The sequence below is a fragment of the Neofelis nebulosa genome, chromosome 3, assembly GCF_028018385.1.
Source record: "Neofelis nebulosa isolate mNeoNeb1 chromosome 3, mNeoNeb1.pri, whole genome shotgun sequence".
NCBI classification, from domain to species: domain Eukaryota; kingdom Metazoa; phylum Chordata; class Mammalia; order Carnivora; family Felidae; genus Neofelis; species Neofelis nebulosa.
In genome coordinates this window covers 28,087,152-28,110,559 of record NC_080784.1, presented here as the reverse complement: position 1 = coordinate 28,110,559, position 23,408 = coordinate 28,087,152, and the positions used below count along the sequence as shown (strand labels likewise).

Below are 23,408 nucleotides of genomic sequence, written 5' to 3'. Positions count from 1 at the left end.
GTTCGAGCCCCACGTCAGGCTCTCTGCTGTCAGCACAGAGCCCGCTTCAGATCCTCTGTCTCCCTCTCTCTGACCCCCCTCCCCGCTTGTACTCTCTCAAAAATAAATATATTTTTTAAAAAGCAAGTTGCAGGGGCGCCTGTGTGGCTCAGTCGGTTGGGCGTCCGGCTTCGGCTCAGGTCGTGATCTCACGGTCTGTGAGTTCGAGCCCCATGTCGGGCTCTGTGCTGACAGCTCGGAGCCTGGAGCCTGTTTCGGATTCTGTGTCTCCCTCTCTCTCTGACCCTCCCCCGTTCATGCTCTGTCTCTCTCTGTCTCAAAAATAAATAAACATTAAAAAAAAAATTTTAGAAAAAATTTAAAAAAAATTTTTAAAAAATTTAAAAAAGCAAGTTGCAAATGGCACTTACAGATTCCATGTTTTGGTTTTAAAAAACAGGCACATACAGGGGCGCCTGGGTGACGCAGTCGGTTAAGCGTCCGACTTCAGCCAGGTCACGATCTCGCGGTCCGTGAGTTCGAGCCCCGCGTCAGGCTCTGGGCTGATGGCTCAGAGCCTGGAGCCTGTTTCCGATTCTGTGTCTCCCTCTCTCTCTGCCCCTCCCCCGTTCATGCTCTGTCTCTCTCTGTCCCAAAAATAAATAAACGTTGAAAAAAAAATTAAAAAAAAAAGGCACATACATGTGTGATCTAATGTTTCCTCCTAATGATTTATACATACTCTATTTGTGTAGACAGGACAGGAAGAAATCACACTGAAATGTCAATGGTAACTAGGAGGGGGTGGTGTCTTTATGGTCTGAACCTTTATAATGAAACACATACATAACACGATCAATTTTCGTTCAAAAGAAAACAAGGGCCTCTGTCCGGGCAGTCGGTGGGGCCCTCACATCTGTCCTCTGGAGCACACGTGCTGTGCAAGCCAGCTCACAGGATGATATGTGCCAGGGTCCCTCCTGATGCCTGGAAGGAAGTACCCAGGATTCTGCTACTGTCCCCAGCTGCTTCACGGAACAGACTTGAAGATTTGTGATTTTGGTCACTCCTCAGAGGAAAATATAAGCAGCAAATGAGTCAGAGAAACCACATGTAAGGAAAAAACAGACTAAGCCTCCCCCCCCACCCCCACCCCACCAAATACACTAATCTGAGTTTGGCTGTTTCCTGGGGTCAAGTTCAGAGTGATAAAAGAGAGAATCTGAAGATAACCTCTGTTTCAGTGCAGGAAGCTTGGACAAAACAAAGCTTTATTTGAGGTCAAAAAAACAGAAGAGGAGAAACTGATGTGACGTTTTCTGAGTCCATCATCTTCTTTTGCTTCCTTTCCACCCCCGGCTGTTTCAATTAAGACTCTCTCTGGTGGTGACTTGTTATGGTTTCTGTTATTTCCCCAAAGACCCGGACAGGCAGATAACAACCTCTCCGGGCAGGTGAAGGACTGGGGGGAGGGGAGGGGGGGAGGGGAGAAGCATGGAGAAAAAAGACGACAAAGGAGGGAAGGAATGAACAGGAAGAAAGCTGGCGAGCGTGAAAAGAGAAAGACTCATCCAGGACTCCACAGAGGAAAAGAAGGAAATGGAGTTGCCCTCCACACCCTGTGCCACAGACAAGATTCTCCTTTTAAAAATTTTTTTGTATTATGTATTCATTTGAGGGAGAAAGAGAGAGAGAACAGTGGGGGAAGGGCAGAGAGAGAAGGGGACAGAGGATCCGAAGCGGGCTCTGTGCTGACAGCAGAGACCCCGGCGCGGGGCTTAAACTCACGAACTGTGAGATCATGCCCCGAGCTGAAGTCGGACGCTTAACTGACTGAGCCACCCAGGCGCTCAGACGTTCTCTTTCTGAAACAAGGCAAGGGCGACGCAGTGGGCCCAGGTCTGGCCAGAGCCCCGGAGAGCTGGGCCGTGGACGCTACAGCATTAAAGGCTTTGGCAGAGCTCGGGGACTTCTCAGCACTTTTGTTGCTCAGGGACTTGCCACCTAAAGACCTTCACGTCTCTTGAGTCGGGGGGTGGGGGGTGGAGGTGGGGTCTGAGGCTCCAGTTTTTTTACTCCTGATTTCCTCTCCTGCCATTTCCACTTCCTGTTCCCACACACCACCTGAGGAAACATGGCTTCCTCCCTAAATGACTGGCCTGACCAGAGGCCTTACTTATCCAGCTGGCTGACCCAATCGTGACTTTGTCTTATCAAAATTTAAAACTCAGTTTGTTTGTTTTTTTAATATACTTTGGGGTGCCTGGGTGGCTCAGTCGGGTGAGTGTCTGACACTTGATTTTGGCTCAGGTCATGATCCCAGGGGGATGGAGCCCCGAGTTGGAGCATGGAGCCTGCTTGAGAGTCTCCCTCTCTCTCCCTCTCTCTCTCTCCCCTCTGCACCTCTCCCCCATTCGCTCTCTCTCTCTCTCTCAAATAAAAGAAAAAAAAAGTGCTTTAACAAACTTCAACTAACAGCTCATGAAAGCCAAACATTCACACCACCATAGACTACAATCTTGTGATGGAACTTTTATTACCCCCTACTTTTACAGGAAGAGCCTAGCCCTCAGAGAAGTTAAGTACCTTGCCCAAGATTACACCGCTCAGTAAGCATTAGAGCTGAGTTGAAATCCAAAATCCACAGTGTGTTCTGATATCTTTGGTGATGTCAGAGTGATACCCCCAAATGTAAGAGATCAGACCCCTGGTCCATCCAAGAGCAGAAGTTCAAGGTTTTGTGTGTATTATTAAGGACATTTCATAATCAGGGCCAGGTTGCTGCGTAGCCCAAAGGTCATCCACCCCAAATGTTTCCAACCACCTTAATAATCCAGGAAACTCTAGCACTCAAGATACATTTGGTCTGTTCTGAAATGCTTGGATCTTTTATCCTGAGCCACTGTAGAATGGGTTCTAGGCCCATGGCTGGCTTAGGGGCTGGTTGACAGAGTCCCCACTGATGTTGAGGTAAGTGACCCAAGTTCCAGGCTCCAGTGTGTTCACTTGTGCACCCACGGCTTGAATCAGTGATCCTTTCGTTCATTTCAAAAGAACCCTTCGCCTCTTGAACCTCAGTTGCCTGTTGTGTGCAAGGGGGGCCGGCCTTCTGAAGGCGCAGCTCAGACGTGTGACAGCCCGTGGTTCTGAGCTCACCTGTGCCCTCAAGCTTCTGTTTTCCCCTTGTCTGGGTTCTAGTTTCCCCAGCCAGTCTGTTCCCGCATCCCCTTTACCATTTCTGTCTCTGTAGGAGGGTGTGGGGTGGATTGCACCTGCTATCCAGTCCTTGGGGCCACAGGTACAGGCTCCTTCCCCAGACTGGGCAGTGCTTTCTTTCCCGAAGGTGACCTCATCAGATAAGATCTTTCACGGGTAATGGCATCCTCTGTGGGACTTGAAGGTGGGCATCTGAGCATCTTTGATGAAAAACCCTTGGGAAAACATCTCCAAGGAAAACTTGGTGTCTCTCTTTTGCAATTTTCTCTTTATGTTATTTTCTACAAGGGCACATTTCTTTTTTTTTTTTTTTTAAGTTTTTATTTATTTATTGAGAGAGAAAGAGAGAAAGAGAGAGAGAGAGAGAGAGCAGGGGATGGGCAGAGAGAGAGGGAGAAAGAATCCCAAGCAGGCTCAGCACAGTCAGTGCAGAGCCCGAAGTGACACTCAAACTCATGAACCGTGAGATCATGACCCGAACCAAAATTGAGAGTCGGACGCTTAACTGAGCCGCCCAGGCGCCCCTACAAGGGCACATTTCTGAAGGAAGAGTGGCAGTGCGACTTTGACCTCCCTTCATTTTCCTTAAAACTTAAGGAATGCCCCAGCTCCCCATAATTCCCTGTATTGGGTGTCTCTGCTTCCTTTTCCTACCCTGTCAAGTTGCTCCCTTTCCGTTCTTTGGATTCCTCCAGAGATAAGTGTGAGGGGACTAACATTTAGAAGCTCTATGTGCCAGCGAATGAACACACACACACACACACACACACACACACTTTTGTTTATTTTATACACATTATCTCCTTTAATCCCCACAGCAAACCCCTAGAGGGTATTGCTATCAATGTTTTACAGATGAGGAAGCTGAAATTAGGAGAGGTGGAGTAATTTGCCCTTGATCTCTGCTACATTGCCTGTAGGGTAAGTTACAAACACTTCAATAGCAACAGTGTGAGACTTGGCCAAGATCCCTCTGATCTATACCTTGGGAGCACCTAGTGAGTGAGTATTCCAGGACAGCAGTGGTCAACAGACTAAGCGCCCTAACCAAGAATCAATACCTTCAGAGGCAGTTACTTGGCATTTAAATTGCAGTATGTCACTGGACACTGAAGAGTTTATTAGCATAAGGGATGCCAGAAATATTTCTGTTGGTGATATGAATAGGTGATGTACTCTAAAATAGGTCATTGGTTAGAAATATGGTGCAGTCTCCGGTGCCATTGCATAAACGAGGCTTAAAACGTGGGCAAATCCAGCAGTTTAAAGCCGAAAGGCATCCCAGTTGCTCCTGAGCTCCTCCAGTTCCCTGCGGACCTACCAGAAGGCATGGCCTGAACTCCTGAGCAGACCTCCTGTGCAAGGTCCTTGTCGGAGCACTACAAAATGGGTTGGGTGAACAGGTCATACACCTGCTACCAGCATGCTAATAAACGTTTGGACCCCTGGCAGAATTGAGCCTAAGACTGGCTTTCACTGTCACTTGGAACGCCGCTGTGGGGAAAGGGACATCAACTCGCTCGTCTCTGGTCTCCAAAGAACCCCCCACCCCAGCTCTGCGAGGTGGTCCCTGCCACGTGCCGCACGATCGGACTGGCTTAGGCGCAGTCCGCAGTCGTCCCGCAAAGAGTGAGGGGCAAGGCCAGAATGTGGGGCCAAGTCCATCTCCTTCAAAGCCCACGGGCCAGCTGCCTCTTAAAGAAAGGGTGAAGGCCAACGTGAGCAAACAGCCATTCAATACCAATAGTTCTGTCAGTCAACAAAGTAGGAAAAAAAAAATCCTCTTTATTGACTGAACTACCTTTAATCTGCAGGATCTTCCATTAAGTGAATCCTTAGAAATCCTACTTGAGTCCTAAGTTCTTTAAAGGTCAAGCTGCATATATAATCCACTTTAAGCCCTAACAGGAAATAAATGATGTTCGGCCTGAAGGATGTACTTAGAATATCTCATGTAAAATTCAGTACCAGGCCCATAAGCAGGAGGGCCGCAGAGTGGAAACCACGGACACAAGTTTCTCAGTGTGCCTTTTCAAAAGGTCAAATTTATTTTAACTCTGGTGTCCCTGGGCCCGGCCAGGGAAATGCACTCTTCTCTTTCATGTGGTAAGACTCCAGGCTGCTGCTGTTTCAAGCAATCAGATTGTCCAGATTATCAACAAATACTTATTTTTAGACCTGAAAGGATGAGAATTTCCTATCCGTCCACCATCCTGTGAAGGCAGTAGGGGCCTTGTTTGTGAGTATTATCAACAAGGATAGAAAGCAGAAAATCTTCCAGATTTGTTTCCATCCGCACTGACAGTTGACTGAAAGCATTTCCGAATCGGACCCAAAAAAAGAAAACATTGTGAGCAGGAAGGTCACCTCAGTGGGAATGAACAGTGAGCCGTGGTCTTTAAAACATTCGTCTTGGTTTTTCAAACACATGTGTTTATTGCAAGAGATTGCTGTGAGCGTTCCCCCCGAATGCGTTTATAGTGGTGAGGCCAACAGGCTTACCTCAGGTCCTATGAACAGCCGGCTGTGGAACCAGAAGAATGAAGGAGTTTGGAATCCTAGTGTCCTCCCCAACCCCCACCCCCAATCCACTTAGCTTCAGTGCCTGTGGGTTCCAGGCCAAGTGTTAGAGTTAAGGTATCATACATAACAATCTCTAGATCCTTCTATACTAATCCTTTTTAAATTTTTTTTAAAATGTTTATTTATTTTTGAGAGAGAGAGACAGAGACAGAGACAGAGCTGAGCAGGGGAGGGGCAGAGAGAGACAGAGACCCAGAATCCAAAGCAGTCTCCAGGCTCCGAGCTGTCAGCACAGAGCCCGAGGCGGGGCTCGAACTCACGAGCCGTGAGATCATGACCTGAGCCAAAGTCGGCCGCTTAGACAGAGCCACCCAGGTGCCCCTATACTAATCCTTTTGTGATAAAAGGGTCACACTGGGGCAGAGTTCCCAGTAAACCTTCTCTTCTCCACACTTCTCTTGAAACCTTTAGTTGCGGCCTGAGAAACACTTGAAGTTTTTAATACTTGTCATCTAAGGAAATATATTTATCCCTGCATTGTAACAAATACACTGAAACACATTTTATACCCCCTTGTGAAACCAGCTTCCAAGCCACAGCCAAGCATCTGGTTTCTTGAAGAGCTGAATGGTCAGCGCCCCCGGCTTGGGTCACTGAACAGCTGTCCATCATCTGGCTTTGTTCGGTCCCTTTATGAAGATCTGAAAGCGTCGGCCTGAAGCAGCGGTCGAAGTGAGAGAGGCAGTGCTTCTGAGACCTGGGGGCTTCCCCAGGGTTCTCCAGGTGAATTTCTTGATCCCGAAGGGAGGAGTCCTGTGCTTGAGTCTACCGGTACCTAAGAATAAAAGAGACAAGGAAGGGGCCTGGGGACAAGAGCAAGAACCCAATCTGATTCTAACTTTACTCTGGAAACTCTTAACCCCCTCATCCTTATCTCCGGAGCCCTCCCCTGGACCGGTTTCCCCTGTTTGACACCGTTCCTTTGACTCTGTAGCCTGGAAGCTGTACCTTTCCGGGTAGCAAGGATGATGTGGAAGGTAGGATGACCCCATGGCAAGAAGACCTGACAGCCTATTTACTTCTTTTTTTTCATTCATATGTGTTCTGAACACTTGCCCAGTGCCGGGCTCTGTGTTTAGTTAGCACCGATGCTCTGGTATGAACTAACACCCACATTTTTCTGGCTAACCTTCTGCCTTACTCCTAGGGATCTAAAGTTGCCTTACACCTCACCTCTTGAGCCGAGCTTGAAGAACTCTATCCTCCTTTGCCTTTCACCCAAAGACTTCCTGATTTAGCTGCTATATGTTCAAAATGCTGTCGGGGTGCACAGAAGAATTAGGTAAGCATCCTGTCCTCATTGTCTAAGGGAGAAGATGCTCATATAAAAATAGAATGCCCATTTGGGTTGTTTCCAGTTTGGGACCATTATGAGAAAAGCTGCTATGAATATATTTATACGGTTCTTTTTATAGACATATGTTTTCATTTATCTTGGGTAAATATGTCATCCAAAGGTCCACTGTCAGGTGAATAGAGAAACTGTGGTATCGTCATCCAATGGAATATTACTCAGAAATAAAAAGGAATGAACTACCGGTATTTGCAACATCATGGAAGAATCCCAAACACATTATGATGAGCAAAAGAAGCCGGGCACAAAAGAGTTCATTCTGTACGGTTCTATTTATATAAAGTTCTAGAACAGGCAAAACTAATCTATTGTGAGAGAAATCAGGACAGTGGTAGCCTCTGGCAGGGGGGATTGACTGAAAAAGACACATGAGAGAAAATTCTATATCTTGTCCTATCTGGGGTGATGGTTACACAGAAGTACGCAGTGGTCAAAACTTACCACACTGTACATTTCAAATCGCTGTACTTCATTATATGTGGATTATATCTCAATAAATGTTTAATTAAAAAGAAGAAACAAGTCTGCACAGGGTTTATTTGTGTCCAGAATAAAAAGAAATTTGACCATTAGGTGTTAGTTACATAGGTATTTGTTGTTTGCAGTATTGTTTCTGTACTTTACCATATGCTTGAAAAATTTACAATAAAAAATCCTTTAAAAGTCCAAAGGCAAGAAATAGATATAGAATAACCAAACCATAGGGGTGCCTGGGTGGCTCAGTCAGTTAAGCATCTGACTCATGATTTCAGCTCAGGTCGTGACATCATGGTTCGTGGGTTCAAAGCCCTGCATGGGGCTCTGTGGTAGCAGTGTGGAGACTGCTTGGGATTCCCTCTCCCTCTCTCTCTCTGCCCCTCCCCTGCTTAAGCTCTCTCTCAAAAAATAAACTTAAAAAAAAAAAAAAAAGAAGAATCAATGTTAGGAGGGATCTTAGGGTTCATTTAGCCGAACTTCCCATCTTGAACTTGGAACTTCTTAAAATGTCGCTGTTAGATGGTCTTCCAAGCTGGATTTGACACCCTCTGGAGCAGCAGATTCTAAAACCAAAATAATGATGGGGCGCCTGGGTGGCTCAGTTGGTTAAGTGTCTGACTTCGGCTCAGGTCATGATCTCTCGGTTCGCGGGTTCAAGCCCCGCGTCAGGATCTGTGCTGACAGCTCGGAGCCTGGAGCCTGGAGCCTGCTTTGGATTCCATGTCTCCCTCTCTCTCTGCCCCTCCCCCACTCACGCTGTGTCTCTCTCCGCCTCTCAAAAATAAATCAACGTAAAAAAAAATTTTTTTTAACCCCAAATGATGAGTGAAGCATTCAGGAAGGTACAGAGATGGGGTGCTATGACAATCCAGAAGAACATAGCCCACTGTTCTCAGGAGCAGGCTCACTGGAGAGCCACCACTCTGAGCACTCACTCGGGGCCTCCACTGGAGGTGCAGTCATGAGCAAAAGCTGGCCATGTCACCACGAGTGGCTGAGCTGTAGCCGCTGGGTTTGGCAGGCTTAAAGTTCTGGTTCTTTCCTCTCTGCTGAACACTCTGTCTCCAGCACTGATGGAGCTCCAGGGCTCCTGGCCGAGCTGGTCTGGAGGAACGGGGAAAGGCCAGGAAGGAGAGACAGCCAAGTTGGAGTCTGACCTAACAAGGAGTCAGACCTGGGAGGCCAGGCTAGATGCAGGCAAATACTGAGAGGAACCACCTCCCTTCCCCTCTGGACTCGGGCAAGGTAAAGAGAACATTCTGGAAACTCCAGTCCAAAATATGAAGGGATTTTCTTCATGGCAACACTGATCACACGGCAGAAGGGTGGGGGCAGGCCAGCTACTCAACAGGCATCACAGTGCAGGTAAGTCGCTCGGCTAGCTGGACCCTCCTCTCTCCAGGCCTTCTCTGTCACTGGGGAAAGCAGGTTCCAAAGTCCCTGTCAGCCTGACTGGTTCTATGTCAACCTCTCCCTGTGCAGGATCAGGTCCGGGGACAAGGCTCTGATTAGCTTTCTTAATACTTAGGGGTCTAAAGTTGCCAGCGACAGAAAAGAACTCTGGATAATCTCAGCAAGAAAACGAATGTATTGGACAGATAGAGGGTAGCTTCCAGCACTGAATAATCAAGTTCGAAAAGGATAGGAATCAGAGCCATCTGGGATCTGAGCAGCAGAATCTTATCAACAGGCCCACTGAGACAAATCCATGCCAGCCGACCTCATGTCTGCTCAAGAGAAAGACAGTCTGATAGGCCAGCCTGGTGGCTGTGCCCACTAAAGGCAGCCAGCTTGATTGACAAGCCCACCCAAATTGAGGGAAAGCATGTTTCCCCACAGGAATATCATGCCCCTGCGGCCAAAAGAGAGAATATTGGGCAGGTGGCATGCCCAGTACAGTTCCACTGCACTTACTGCCTGCTTTGTGTCCTTACTGGACACAACGTAGGGCATTTTCCAGATGATGTGACATTATGGTGCATCGTGGCATGCTGTGACCATCCCCCTGCTTGCAGCTCAAAGAATAAGCAGAAGAAGCGAAGACCATGGATTCCAGAATGTTTTCTCCAATGTTTCTCCAAATCCACCAGCCAAGCTATGCTCACAAACACGCGTTTCCAAGGTTCCCCACTTTGGACCAACCGAAGTTCCAATTGAGTAGGAGTTTTCTCTGAGCAATCGCTGGGATGACCTTTGTGAGACACCTCTGTCCCCATCTGGCCGAAGAAGACTTCAAGTCTCCCCTTGCAAGCCCCGCCCCATAGCTGACACTCGGGAAGCCTGTGCCTTTTCCGGGCCGTGATGGGAGCTTACGCAGGGTAGCAGGGGCCCGCAGACCTGAAAGTTACCTTAGCCTCGCCCTGCAATCAGTGCCAACACCCACGGTGACCCGGACGGGGAGGGGGGCCACGGCTGGGGGAGGAGGCAGTGGTGGGGACACAGGACACAGGATGACGGAATGCCCATCAGGGTAACATCAGCCGAAGCCTCGAATTCTTAAGAAACTGGCTAACTTCAATCACTCATGCACTAGAATGTGAATTCCTGGGGCGCAGAGTTTCTTGTCTGTTCGGTTCACAGCTCCACCTGCTCCACCCAGGGCAGCCCCTGGCCCGTTCGGGAGTCATGAAGAATTTGTACCACGAATGGGGTAACGCTGCTGCTCTGCCTGCTTCGCGAAACTAGTCTGGGGTCTCCAATAGTCTGTGGCCGGGCATGTCTGCGGAGCGGAGCTAGAAAGTCAGTCCTGCCATTCAGGGCCGGCCGCTGGAGGCGGCCAAGTGACCAGGCCAGGCAGCCAGCAGGCTGCCGTGCAGTGCTCGGGGCTGGGATGAGTCAGGAACTTTGCACGGAGGAGCCGTGACGCGGGCGGGGGGCCCCTCTGGGCCAGTGCTCAGGGCAGAAACGCACAGACAGACACACGGGAGGCCTCAGCCGAAGAGCGCCGGAAGGAGAACGGGACGGTTATGTAAGACAGAAGCGGGGATCAAAGGCCTGCACAGGGCGCTCTCCCACATGGCACTATTCTTGGGCTTTTTTCTTCCTTCAGCTCCAGAGGATGTGATGAAAAGGAGGGGAAAAAACCTGCTGCGGAAAGAAGCTTCGTTCACTCGGCTTGGGAGACAAGCTCTCACCTTCGCTCAGGCCCCTCAGGAGCTGAAAGGGGGCCCATCCCGAGCTCCCCCAGCCATGCTAAGGGGCCTGGACCCACTTGTTCTTGGGAGGCACCTTTTGCAGGCCTGGCGTCCTGCCACTGTCCTGTTTGCTAAGCCCATTAGCGCTTACCCCGCTTTCCTCACCCCCACCATTCTAGCGTTTGGGGGGTCCGGTGACTGCGGTCCCCAACTGCGGCCCGCTCTCGGCTTTCTCCCCTTCTGCTTCTCCCCGGTGGCTTCTGTGGTCAAAAAGTACCTCCTTGGCAACCAGCTGTGGGGGTTAAGGAGAGCTGCCTGCCAAGGCTCCCCCCGACCCCCCAGCAGCCCAGCAGAGATCACCTCCGGCTTTGCCCAGTACGGCTCCCCTGGGCCAGGCGAGGGGGTTCGCTGCACCCCAAACTCACTCCCGAGCTGCCTTAAGTCATCTTTGTTCTCCACTTGTACACACCTGGGAGCCATGGGGTGGGGGTGGGGGGGGGGACAAGGGTAAGAATCCAGAGCCAGACACCGGAGTCACAACCCTGGCTCTGCGAAGCAGCACGTTCCTCCCCGGGAACCTCCCCCGGGGCCCCAAACTCTGTGTGCCTCACCGTCCTCCTCTGTAAACTGGGGAGGTCATTGTAGGACACACCTCCTAGGCTTGTTGTGAGGATTAACTGGGCTCCCGTAGCACCTAGAACAGCGACTGACATGCAGTGCATGCTTGATAAATATTTGTAATTATGATTACATCTCTCCTAACGCCTCCTACCCTTCAGGGCCTAATTAGATGCCTCGTCAGGGTCTTTCTCTTCTCCGAGCTCCCCGAGTACGTTCATCTGAACCTCGAAAGATAACGCTTTGCATCACACGTTGTCCATGGGATTCTGTGAGTCTGGAATGTTCTTCGGCGAGGCTCTCTGTGCTCCTCACGGAGGCTGTGAGCGCCCCGGCTTCGGGCGCGGCCTCTCCCGTGGTGGCCGGTGGCCAGTTGCCCTGAACCCCTGCCGACAGTCTCTGTGAACCAGGACATTTTGGGGTGTGGGAGGGGGTGGATTTCTTACAAACTAATTTCAAAACTGTCTTTTAGGGTTTCCATATTTAAATTCAGACAACCAAGAGCAATTTTTCATGATTCTATCGTGTGTGGAGACATAAAGATTAATCAACCCATCTCACTTCGTTGGAGCCAGAAACCTTTGAGTCATGCCTCCCTCTCGTGCCTTCCTTTCCCCTGGTCCCCGTCTCAGTCTGTCACTGGGTCCTGTGGCTTTCACCGCATCCTTCCCCTCCTGAACTTCCGCAAGGCATCCGCCCTACTTGGGGCCCCGCCGTTTCTTGCCTGGCCTGTTGCAAAAAGTTCTCACCCGTGTCTCTGCTTCCAGTCTCTGCTGCCCCTCCCCCGGGGCATCGTACCAAAACGCAAATTAGAGCAGCGTCTCTCACTGACCACCGAGTACAAGTTCCAATTCCACGCGAGGCCGTCACCCCCGTGGCCTACTCAACCTCACTAGACTCAGCTCCCACCGTGCTCCTTCCAAGCACCTCGGATTCAGGTCCTGACAACTCTCCCTTCTGCTGAGCACGGCTTTCTTCCCCGACTCTCTTCCCCTGGCAACCACCACCCTGGCTTCGAGGCCAGGTCAGATGTCACTTCCCCGAACTCCCCTCGCAGCTGTCTCCGCATCTTTCTGTTCCCAGAGAGCCTGGTGCGATCCTTCACTAGGATGCCTGTGGCTGTTGGTGGTTGCTCCCAGGGGTTCGGCTCCGTTCCTTTGGCACCCATGCCTGGCACACATTAGATGACCGGGAAATATGGGATCGACCTAAAATAAAGAGCACCCTAAAGCGACTTACCTCCCATTCTTTGCTCGCTCTTTTCGGCAATACTGATCTGAAGGGTGGTTTTTATACTCACTGCCTCAACTTTGTCCGTCCGTCCCGTTCTCTCTTGCATCCATTTCAACCAAGGTGGAGTCCCGTCGAGGGCACCGGTGACCTCCGTGTTGTTAAACCTCCGATCTCTGTCCTCATCGTCACAGTGGATCACCGCCTCCTCCTTGCTCACTTTCCTCCCCCAGTTCCCCGGACACACAATCTTCGGGTGTTCCTCCCGTCTCCTTGGTGGCTCCTTCTTAGACTTGGCTAAGTCCTCCTCATCTTCCTGACCTCCTACTGCTGGACTTTTAGGGTTTGATCCTGGGACCTCTTCTCTTTTTTGTCTACTTTCTACCTCACTCCCTGGACCCCCTTGTCCAGAGTGATGGCCTTAAGCACCACCTCTCCGTTGATTACTTCCAACTTGAGAACACCTGCCTATCCTTCTCTGTTGAACGTAAAGTTCCTGTATCCAGCTGAACAGTCCTCATCTCCACTCCACATTTCAAACTTGTTAAACAGAAATCCTGATCTACCTCCCCAACACCTCCTTCCCCCTCAGTCCCACCATCTCAGTGAATGTCAACTCCGGCCTTCTGGCTCCTCAGCTCAAACACCTTGAGTTCACTTGCAGTTCTTTCTTTCTCTCACACCCTACCTCCGATTTGTCACCAAACCCTGTTGCTCTGTCTTCAGTGTATATACAGACTCCAACCACTTCTCACTGCTCTGGCCAGTCTCGCCCCCGGCCTGTTCCAACGGGTCCCTAGCTGGTCACCTTGCCGTGGCCTTCGTCCCCATCAGTTCATTTCAAGAAGACGACCTGATTGGTCTCGTGAAAACCTGAGCCGGATCACGTCACTGCTCTGCGCAGAACTCTCCAGTGGCTCCCGTCTCACAATGGCTTGCAAGGCTCCGGGCGATGCGGCCCTATCCCCTTTCTGCCACCACGCGCTACTGTTCTCTCCCTCCCTCCTTGACTCGGCTCCAGCCACACTGGCTTCCTTGCTCCTTGCTGTTCCTCAGACAGGTCAGGCACACTCTGCTTCAGGGATATCGGACTTAACTACTCTCGCAGCCTTGAATGCTTCCCAAAGCTGCACACTTACCCCTCCACCACCTTCAAGTCTTTCCACAGGCCACTTTCCTAATGATCTTCCCTCAACGCCAGTTATGACACTTGTAATTTACTTTAAAATACTTCAGTATGGTCAGTGGTGTATGAGAGATGTGCCCGTTAGTTTAATTCTAGAGATGGTCAGTTCACAGGCAATCAAGAACGCACGGTTCAGGGATGCTCAGCTGGCGTTCCACTGGCAAAGGCCACACTCCACGGCAGGTGCTCCAAGAGTTTCTGTTGCCCCATCTCAAGCAATGACCAACACTGTTAATTAGCACAGTAAATTAAAAAGAAAAAAAAAGGTCTTTATTGGTGAAACTACAAACCTGTTGGGGTGCCTGAGTGGCTCAGTCGGTTAAGCGTCTGACTTCGGCTCAGGTCGTGACCTCACGGGCCGTGAGTCTGAGCCCCGCGTCGGGCTCTGTGCTGACAGCTCAGAGCCCGGAGCCCGCTTCGGATTCTGTGTCTCCCTCTCTCTCTGCCCCTCCCCTGCTCATGCTCTGTCTCTCTCTGTCTCTCAATAATAAATAAACATTAAAAAAAATAAAATAAAAAAAGAAACTACAAACCTGTTAAGCAACAGGTAAAACTGAAGAATTGCCTTTCTTAGGTAAAATTAAAGTCACCTCTGCGGACTGGCTCCCTCAGTTTGCTACGATATGTAAACAGGGCATACGAATCCAGTAAGGCTTGAAACCTGTGCCCACTAGGAGACACTTGTTCCCTACCCTGCCCCATCATCAGATACCAGTTTGGAAGAATCTGTGGTGTATGGTCCCAACTGGAAGGCAGAGAACCTTGGAAACGTGAAAGGTCGCTGGGAATTGAGGTTTTATGAATGCTGTCAGGCCTGCTTTGCGAACAAGTACTCGGCTAATAGATGTGATAAGCAGAATCCGGTTTGAGATTTCCTGATGGTGACATTGTGGGGGAATGGCCAACCGTCACCTACCTCAGACTTCTTCGTGGCCACCATCATCTGCCAAAAAGAACCTAAGAACTGAGCAGACACAAACCAGCTTAGGTCTAGTTTACAAAACCTTCTTATTTAAAAGCTTTACCATCCTCCCACACTCCGTAGCTCTATCCCTGTTTTATTCTCCATGAGCTGTCAACCTGTAACATACTATACACGTTAGCTTTTTGTGTTTGGGGCCTGTCTACCTGTAGATAATACAAGCTCCACGAAGTCAGGGATTTTCATCGTAATTTATTGACCAATAAATTGGTCCTGCTGACCACCACCACCCGGTGCAAATAACAGTGCCTGGTAGAATAACAATGCCTGCGTGTTTGTTAACTGGATCAAGAAAAAATGGAGTGCTGAAAGAGTTGAAAAGAAAAGAGGATTACTTTTGGCTGGAGAATCAAGAAAACAGAGCATTTGATCACGACAAGGAACAAAGACCATGCCTGTAAGTGTATAGGCATGAATGTATGGTTTGCCACACTAGGAAGAGCCACATCCTTTCAGAAATGTCAGTGTGTCTCCGTGAACCGAAAGTGAAAGGGGTAGATATAATGTCAACAGAAGTTTTGTCCAAATTTCCAGTTGACTCAAAAGGGAAGTTTGAAGTCTCTTCTTGAGACGGGTTACTATTCTCGTTTTGCATCACTCGGATGTGGGGTGACCGTCAAACAGACCCACGATGGGTTCCATGAGTCCCTGGTGGGAGCGGACCGGGAATCACACAGCGCGCAAATTCGTCCACGCATGCGCAGAGCGGGGCGCGCGCTTTCTTCGGCTGTCTCGAGAGACCCGGGAGAAGGACACGTGTGAGCCAAAGCGCTCAGGTGAGAAAATACAGAGCACATCCAAGGAAGACACAGAGCAAAGGGTGACTCTGGACAAAGGGTCAAAGATGTTGGGAGAGGAAGCAGATGTTTCGGGGTAGACTCCTTGAACGTGGCCAGCAATAGAGTCATCAGACATTTAAAACCAAGAGGTACGATCGGAGCTGTGTTTAAGAAAGTTAATCCCGCAGCAGTGTGGGGAAAAGGCTGTGGACGCACCACCCGTTTTGGTGGGAGATGGTGGGGCCAAGAGACATCTGCGTCTTCATGGATGTACGGAGCGGGCTGGGGATTCCTCTGCCTGTGCACCACTTCTCTTCCCCGCTCCCCAGCGGAGCTTCCGGCAGATGCTTGGGCTATGGAATGACCAGTGTTTACCCAACCTTTGTCTCTTTTCTGCTGCATTGGGAAGAAAGGGGGTACTTTTTTATTTTTAATTTTTTTTCAATGTTTATTTATTTTTTGAGAGAGAGCGAGAGAGACAGAGCATGAGCAGGGGACGGGTAGAGAGGGAGGGAGACACAGAATCGGAAGCAGGCTCCAGGTTCTGAGCTGTCAGCACAGAGACCAATGCGGGGCTCGAACTCACGAAGCTTGAGATCAGGACCTGAGCTGAAGTCCGATGCTCAACGGACTGAGCCACCCAGGCGCCCCAAGAAAGGGGGTACTTTTAAGGACACAGTACCCAAATAACTCTAACACAGTTCCTACCCTTGCCAAGCATATCCTACTTGCTTCTCTGTCAACTTTCCCATTTCAGCACCTTCTGGAGAAGTTAGGAACTAGGCTAGGAAGGGCAGGAACAGGCAAAAGAGAGGCAAGAGAGAAAACCGCCACCAGTGGGCTGCCTTGTGCCCAGGCAATGCTCTTCCCAGGGCTGACCTCTTCTCTCCCCCGGTTCCTCGGCCAGGAAATGCTGCCCACCAGAGCCGCGACCACAGAGCAGGAGAGCGTGGGAGAAACGGGTGGGAGGTGGGGGTGGCGGGGGGGGGGGGTGGTACTTGGAAAGTGCTGATTCCAGCAGCCCTGCAACACGCCTTCTGATCTAGAAACTCCTTCCCTGTCCTCAGGGACGTCCTCCATATACTGCCTTCTAAAGCAAGGAGAGCCAAGCTCTCCCAGCGAATCTGGCACTCTCCCTTGTCCCCCTCACTCTCCTCAGCTGCTCTTAGCAATTGCTTCTGACTCTCCTGACAAGCCATAGGTCACCTTCCACAGCCTGGGAAACTGCTCATCCCCGGAATCTGACAACCTAGTACAAGCAGATTTGCCTTGGCCCCAATCCAAGGCTAGAGCATTTCGATTTCTGTCTGTGGCCACACTGGCCTCTCCACCAGGAGACCTCTGCCCTCCCCTTGCCTGCCCTGGGACAAGCACCCTTGGAGTTGAGGCTCCCTAGCCCTCCCCCACCCCCAGCTCAGCAGGGGAAGGAGAGCTGCTGGAGGGAAGGTCCAGGAGCACAAAGCAGGTTCAGCTGTGCATGTGGGATCCAGGAACAGTGCAGGGCCCCAGGAGACAAAGATCCTTCCCTTGGGGTTCTGAGATATCCTGAGGGGGGCATAAGCTATTGACCCAGCAGGCAATTGCTCTCTTGGTCAGAAATAAATGTACCTGTCTGATCTCTAGATGGGCATGTGCTTGGGGACCTCAGAGAAGTGAATGAGTCAAGAGGTAAGGTAGGGGACATGAGTCTTGAACCAGGTAGCATGCCAGGCTCTTTTACGTCATTATATTGAATCCTTGGGCTGCTCTTAAGGTGTGTGGGTTTTGTCCCATTTGTCAGCAGAGGAAACTGGAACTCAGAAACATTAAGTAACTGACCTAAGGGTACACAGCTAGAAAGGGCCAATCTGGGATTCAAATCCAGTTCTGGCTGATTCTAGAACCTGAGCTCTCTCAGCCACACAGAACTACCTCCTGGGGAGAGTGTCAAGAAGAATGATATTGAAGATTTCAACCTCTTTCTGGGAAGAGTTAACAGCAGCTCTGTTGTGTCACCAAAATTCGTATGTTAAAATCCTAACTCCCCGTACCTCAGGATATGATGTATGTATTTGGAGATGGGGTTTTTGAAGAGATAATTAAGTTAAGATGAAGTCATAAGGGTGGGCCCTAATCCAATATGATTGGTGTCCTTATAAGAAGAGGAAAGTAAGAAAGGCCACTGTGAGGACACAGAGAGAAGCCAGCCACCCATGAACCAAGGGGAGAGGCCTCAGAAGGAACTACCCCTGCCGGTACCTTGATCTTGGACTTCAGGCCTCCAGAACCGAGAAAATAAATTCCTGCTGGTTAAGCCACTGTGTCTGTGGTCCTTTGTTATAGCAGCCCAAGCTGACTAAAGCAGGTCCCCATTTTCTGGGTGCTCATTGTGGTCTACACCCTGGGCAGGGTATTTGACATGGAGTCATGTTCAGAAAGGAGCCCCATCCAAGAAGTAGGCAGAAGAGGTTGCTCAGTCCTTTCAAAATAGGACTACAAGTGGGGGCACCTGTCTGGCTCAGTTGGTTCAGTGACTGACTCTTGGTTTCAGCTCAGGTCATGATCTCGTGGTTTCATGAGTTCGAGCCCCATGCCGGACTCTGTGCTGACAGTGTGGAACCTGCTTGGGATTCTCTCTCTCCCTCTCTCTCTCTCTGCCCCTCCCCTCATACCGTCTCAGTCTGTCTCACAATAAATAAATAAACTTTTAAAAAACCCCACACAATAGAACTAGAAGAAGCACAGGAGGGATTCAGAGAGACAGACACAGACCCTTCCTGATGACAGGCACGAGCTGACCTTGAGGCACTGGCCAGGTAGGAGTCCAGGCCCTTCTTCTCGGGGCCTCATTTGAGCAACTACTATTCTTCTCTGCAATGATGAGAACGAAATGCAAGACGGCTCACTCCTGGATCCTCCCTGATCCTCCCTGTCCACCCCCAAGCACCCCGCATCAATCATCACCCAGTGATCGCTGCTGACCTTCCAGAGCGGTAACTGACTCAAGAAGCACCGACATGTGGGAAAACCCAGACTGGAGGTGGAATAAAATCGGTCTCTGAATTTTGCGAGCACTGAATTTGAATACATCCTATCACAAGCCAGCAGGAGTTAACACATACAACACAAGAGGAAGAAAGCCCCTTTGAATTGCAAGGGTGGGGACGGAACAAGGAGGTTTTACAAAAATGAGCCCAGGTAGGGACAGGGAGGTTGGAAATGGGTGTTTCAAGAAGAAAAAAAAAAATGTATATACACACACTTGTGCAGATGTGTATGTATATACAAACACATGCATACAGGTATGCGTGTACATATATGTATTTGTGCCCACGCACAGAGATACACATACACATTTTATCTTCTGAAATCTTGGGGAATTTCATACAGGAAAACGCCTTTGTCAGAGCTGCCCTACAGGGAAGGGTTAAGCCCATCTGCAACTTTTTTTTTTTTTTTTTTTTTGAGAGATGGAGAGCATGAGCAGGGGAGGGACAGAGAGAGAGGGACAGAGAGAGAGGGACAGAGAGGATCTGAAGCAGAGGATCTGAACCAAGCACAGAGCCTGATGTGGGGCTCAATCCCATGAACCGTGAGATCGTGAAATGAGCCAAAGGCAGCCACTTAACCGTCTGAGCCACCCAAGTGTCCCGCACAACACTTTTTCTTGATTCTTCAGCCAGTTGGAGAGCAGGCACAGAAACAGGGGTCCTCGTAAGGAAGACCAAAAGAATCTACAGTTTCAGCATTCTGCAGTTTGGTATTTTTCAACCTTGGTAACTTCCAAGTGGAAATCCTGAAAATTTAAAAAACCATTTCTGTGCTTTTCCCAACCCAAACTCTGGGAAGCTACTGCTAAAGGTACCTAGTCTGATCTCCTGCCTTTCCTTTTAAACCAACACCGAATCCCCCAGAAAAATGTCTGCTCTAGAATTACATCCACTGACATTTGTGTAAAATATTTATCAGTATGCTCTGTTTACTCCACTTTAACTCACATGTATAAAAGAGAAAAAAGGAAAAAAAACCTCTGCCTGGCTTAATATTCTAGAAGCGAATACATTCTGACCACACTTCATTACAAGCCTGAAAAATATCCCTTATGAAAGGAGAAAAAAAAGTATATGTGGTGTTTATGCCTCAGGCCAGGAAGTATACCCTTTAGCTCGGGTTCTGCTCTGCACAGCCATCTACACACATAAGCCTGTTTCAATGTGACTGCCTTTGTGCGCCTCAGCTGAGCGGAAGCAGCTAGTTTGGTCAGAAGTTCCTGCAAAGCACACGCCTCTTCAGGGCAGGATTGGAAACTGCCTGGAGCTTTGGACAGTTGCTCAAGCTAGAGGGGTCCAAGGAGAAGTTGGCCCCGTGGACTAGCTGGAGGCTAAGGGTCTGGATGGGTCTCTCCAGGCACCTGAGCTGTGGTCCTGGGTCCCTCGGCTGCAAACATCAAAACCACATAAAAGGTGCAGGAAATGGTGGGCAGAGAAGCCAGCAAGAGTGATGGTGTGCTGGAGCAGGTGAATCCTGCAGGGTGTGTGAAAGACCGTAAGGAGCACAAACGAAACACAGAGGTGGCGCTGGGGGGAGGGGGAGGGGGGGGAGACCGGAGGGGGGAGGGGGGCGATACAAGGAGCCTCGGCACTTGTTCTGCATAGAGCTCGGCCTGAGGATTGTAGGAGTTTCGTCAGGGTTCAAGCACAGAGCTTACAGTGTTGCCATTCACATGATATGGACAGGGGCTTTCATGTGAATTTGCTGCAATGTCTAAGATGAGTTTCAATTCTGCCATTGAAAATAAGGAAAACTCCGGCTGGAAGTGGGAAGCTTGCTGCAGACTGAATGTTTGTGTCTCCTCAAACTTCATATGTTGAAACCCTAATTCCCAGGGTGATGGTACTCCCAAGAGGTGGGGCTCTGGGGGGTGATTAGGTCTTGAGGGTGGAGCCCTCATGAATGGGATTAGTGTCCTTGTAAGTAGAGACAGGCCAGAGCTTGTGTCCTCCCTCTCTGCACCGGGTTATGATGCCATGGAAAGACGGCCACCTGGAAGCCAGAAAGCGGGTCCCCACCAGACCCCAGATCTGCCAGCACGGTGATCTTGGGCAGAATCCCCAGCCTCCAGAACTCTGAGAAATGAATGTCTGTTGTCTCAGCCGCTCTGTCTGTGGTATTTTGTTATAGCAGCCTGAACAAACTAAGACAGATAGTTTGCCCAGGAGTAGAATTGGAGGCTACCGTTGCATCAAGAGCACTTCTCACATTCCTTAGTGGAAGGAGAAGTACCGTGCAGAAAACAGTTAAGAAAGAAATGAGTGCAAGGCAGCAAGGATTGGAGGAAGCCAGAAGCCGGAAGGGTTGCCTTTCTTGCTGAAGGGGTCACAGAAGTTCTCACTGATACAGTGAGATGTGTGTGGGGATCCGTGGGGTGGGTGGAGGCATATGGAGGGGGATGGGAGGGGGGAGCACGGAGCAGTCCAGGGTAGTGGGATGCAGCAGAAAGGATCCAGGGGCCTTTTGTGGCACATTGGCCGATGGGCAAACACCTGGCTTAACAGCTGGGCCAGCTCAGTAGCCTGGCCTGACGACACTGTACCTACCCGGGCTTTTCAACGCACCTGGAGTTTTGCCAGTTGCACCTCTGATTCTGATGTATGAATCAGAAATGCTGCCTCACAGGCATCTCCCAGCTTAAAAAATTCTCCAAAAGAAAGGGAATAAATTTTGAAGAACGACACTCTCCCCAAATTAGCCTAAGCATTTAGTAACACTCCCATTGAGAAGATGTGGAAAGTAAAGGTCAGAACTCATCCAAAGTTCCCCAGGTGGCTAAATGACCAAGTTAGCACAGAAACCCACATTTGTCTGGCTCCAAAGCCTGTGTCTTTTTCCACTGCACCAAACGAAAGCCAGGTCTGGAGAGGATATAGCTCAGGTTCAAGGCAGGGGCATCCAGATGGGCTCTGAAAAGGGCCCTTTGGTCACCTGGAGGAGAAGACCGTTCTCATTACCTTTTTCCTTGGTAGGGAGGTTGAAGACTGTGTGACAGACAGGATACAGGACACCAGGAGTCTGGGGAAAAAGAGAAATAGATTAGATTAAAAACGGAGTTGGCTGGGTGCAAATTAGTTAACCTCTAATCAATGGGATAAATAGCAGGATGTAATTAACCACTGCTTAAAGAGAACCCTGGGTATTTCCCTCAGTGAGCAAACCCCTGGGGATTGTTATGCTAATCGCAGCTGAAAAGGTAGAGAGAGGGGCAATTCTTATCTGGAAAAGAATAGAGCAGGTTTAGCTGTTTTCCTTTTGTAGGTTGAGGCCGGCTGGCCCAAATCATTTCTTTCAAAAAACAAAAATTGGATTAAGCAGCAGATTAGGTTGTATGGACGAGAATTTGCACTGTAGGAGGGGCAGATCCTGGTGCAGAACATGGAGGCAGTGTCGTGACCAGGGTGCGTGGGCAGGTGGGGCTGTCATTCTGCAGGAGCTTCTGGGGACTCCAGCCCACGGAAAAGCTTGAGGGAGAGAGCAGAGACCTTTTGCTCCCCCTCGCCTCTGCTTCTCCCTTGGTTCCTTTGCAGGGCTGGTAATCTGAGCATCCTATCCAGCTGGGAGAGGCTGTTCATGCCCTGACCCCAGAAAACGGTGATTTCAACTGGAGTGAACCGATCAGTCTCCTGCACTGTCAAAGGCCTTTTGCTTTTTGCTAAAATTGGTAATTAAAGGTGGAAATTTTTCATTCATGAGTTGTTGGTTCTTGGCTTCTCCCTTCTGTCCACCTGAAAACTCAGAAATAAGGACTTCAGGGTTTCTAAATGATTAAGGGTTTCTAAAGCCACTGATTGGCTAAGTGGGACTGGTTTGTCACTCAAGCAAAGCTCAAATTGAAACTCTGATACCCTTCCTTGCACTACCCAGTACCTGCTCAAGCTGTGATATGGTCATCAAGGGAATCAGGATACAGCATCCCCAAATATGCCACTTTGGCATAAGGATTGTTTTGAGCTGAAGGCAATTGAAAAAAAAAAAAAAAACAGACAGAAGAAGAGCTCTCTGTTCCCTTTCCCATCTGCCTAAAAGTAGCACATAAATTTCCCTTGTGCGGGTGGCTCCTTCCATATAAGGAACGGGAGAACAATCCTTAACCACCAGAGACAGAGGTGGCACCAAGATGAGTCTGTACAAATCTTAATAAACAACCTTTATCTAACGTTAGTTTCCTCCCATAGATTTCCTAGTTGTCTTTCCATAACTTATCAGCCCTAGAAGCCCAACCACCCTTTGTCTAGTCATTTATCTACAATTTATTACCCTTGGTTAAAATGGCATTGAAGTCCTTAAGTTTAACCACTTCTTTGGTTTTCATTTCTCTGTGAAGCCCCTGTGCATGTAAAAAAAAAAAAAAAAAAAAAAAAAAACCCACAAAACAAAACCCAAAATAAACAAGAACAACAACAAAAAAAACCCAACTAACATCAATTAAAATTAAATGCTTTTTCTCTTGTTAACCTATCTTTGTCAGTTTAATTTGCAAGCCCCAGGTACAAACCTAAGAGGGTAGAGGAAAGATTTTTTTCGTCTCCTACAGTTTTGATGAGAGTTAACCAACTGTTACACAAATAAAACCTCAATGAAGCCAAAACATGGATGCAAAGAATAGCATAAACATCTAATAGTAAGGACACACACTCCCCACACTTACTGGGCAGGAAGGACCATGCCCAGGACCGTCTGCAGATTGAATGTGGGGTATCAGTGGATAATGATGATCTGGAGCTAAGGTAGCAACTATGGTAGCAAGTAGGTAGAATGACATAGGTTTTCTTGGTTGTTTTGTTTTGTTTTGTTTTTACTGTTTCTCTAATGAATAATGCCCCAAAGTCCAAGATTT

At 49.2% G+C, this 23,408-nt stretch overlaps 1 long non-coding RNA gene across 1 annotated transcript; it reads right to left on the bottom strand.

Annotated features, from left to right (window-relative positions):
* Positions 1–14,931: 14,931 nt before the first annotated feature.
* LOC131506501 (uncharacterized) lies at positions 14,932–21,828 on the bottom strand. Its single transcript, XR_009258981.1, has 2 exons — positions 21,526–21,828; positions 14,932–15,934 (listed from the first exon to the last, which is right to left on the bottom strand). It is a non-coding gene; the product is annotated as an uncharacterized LOC131506501 (long non-coding RNA).
* Positions 21,829–23,408: the final 1,580 nt, after the last annotated feature.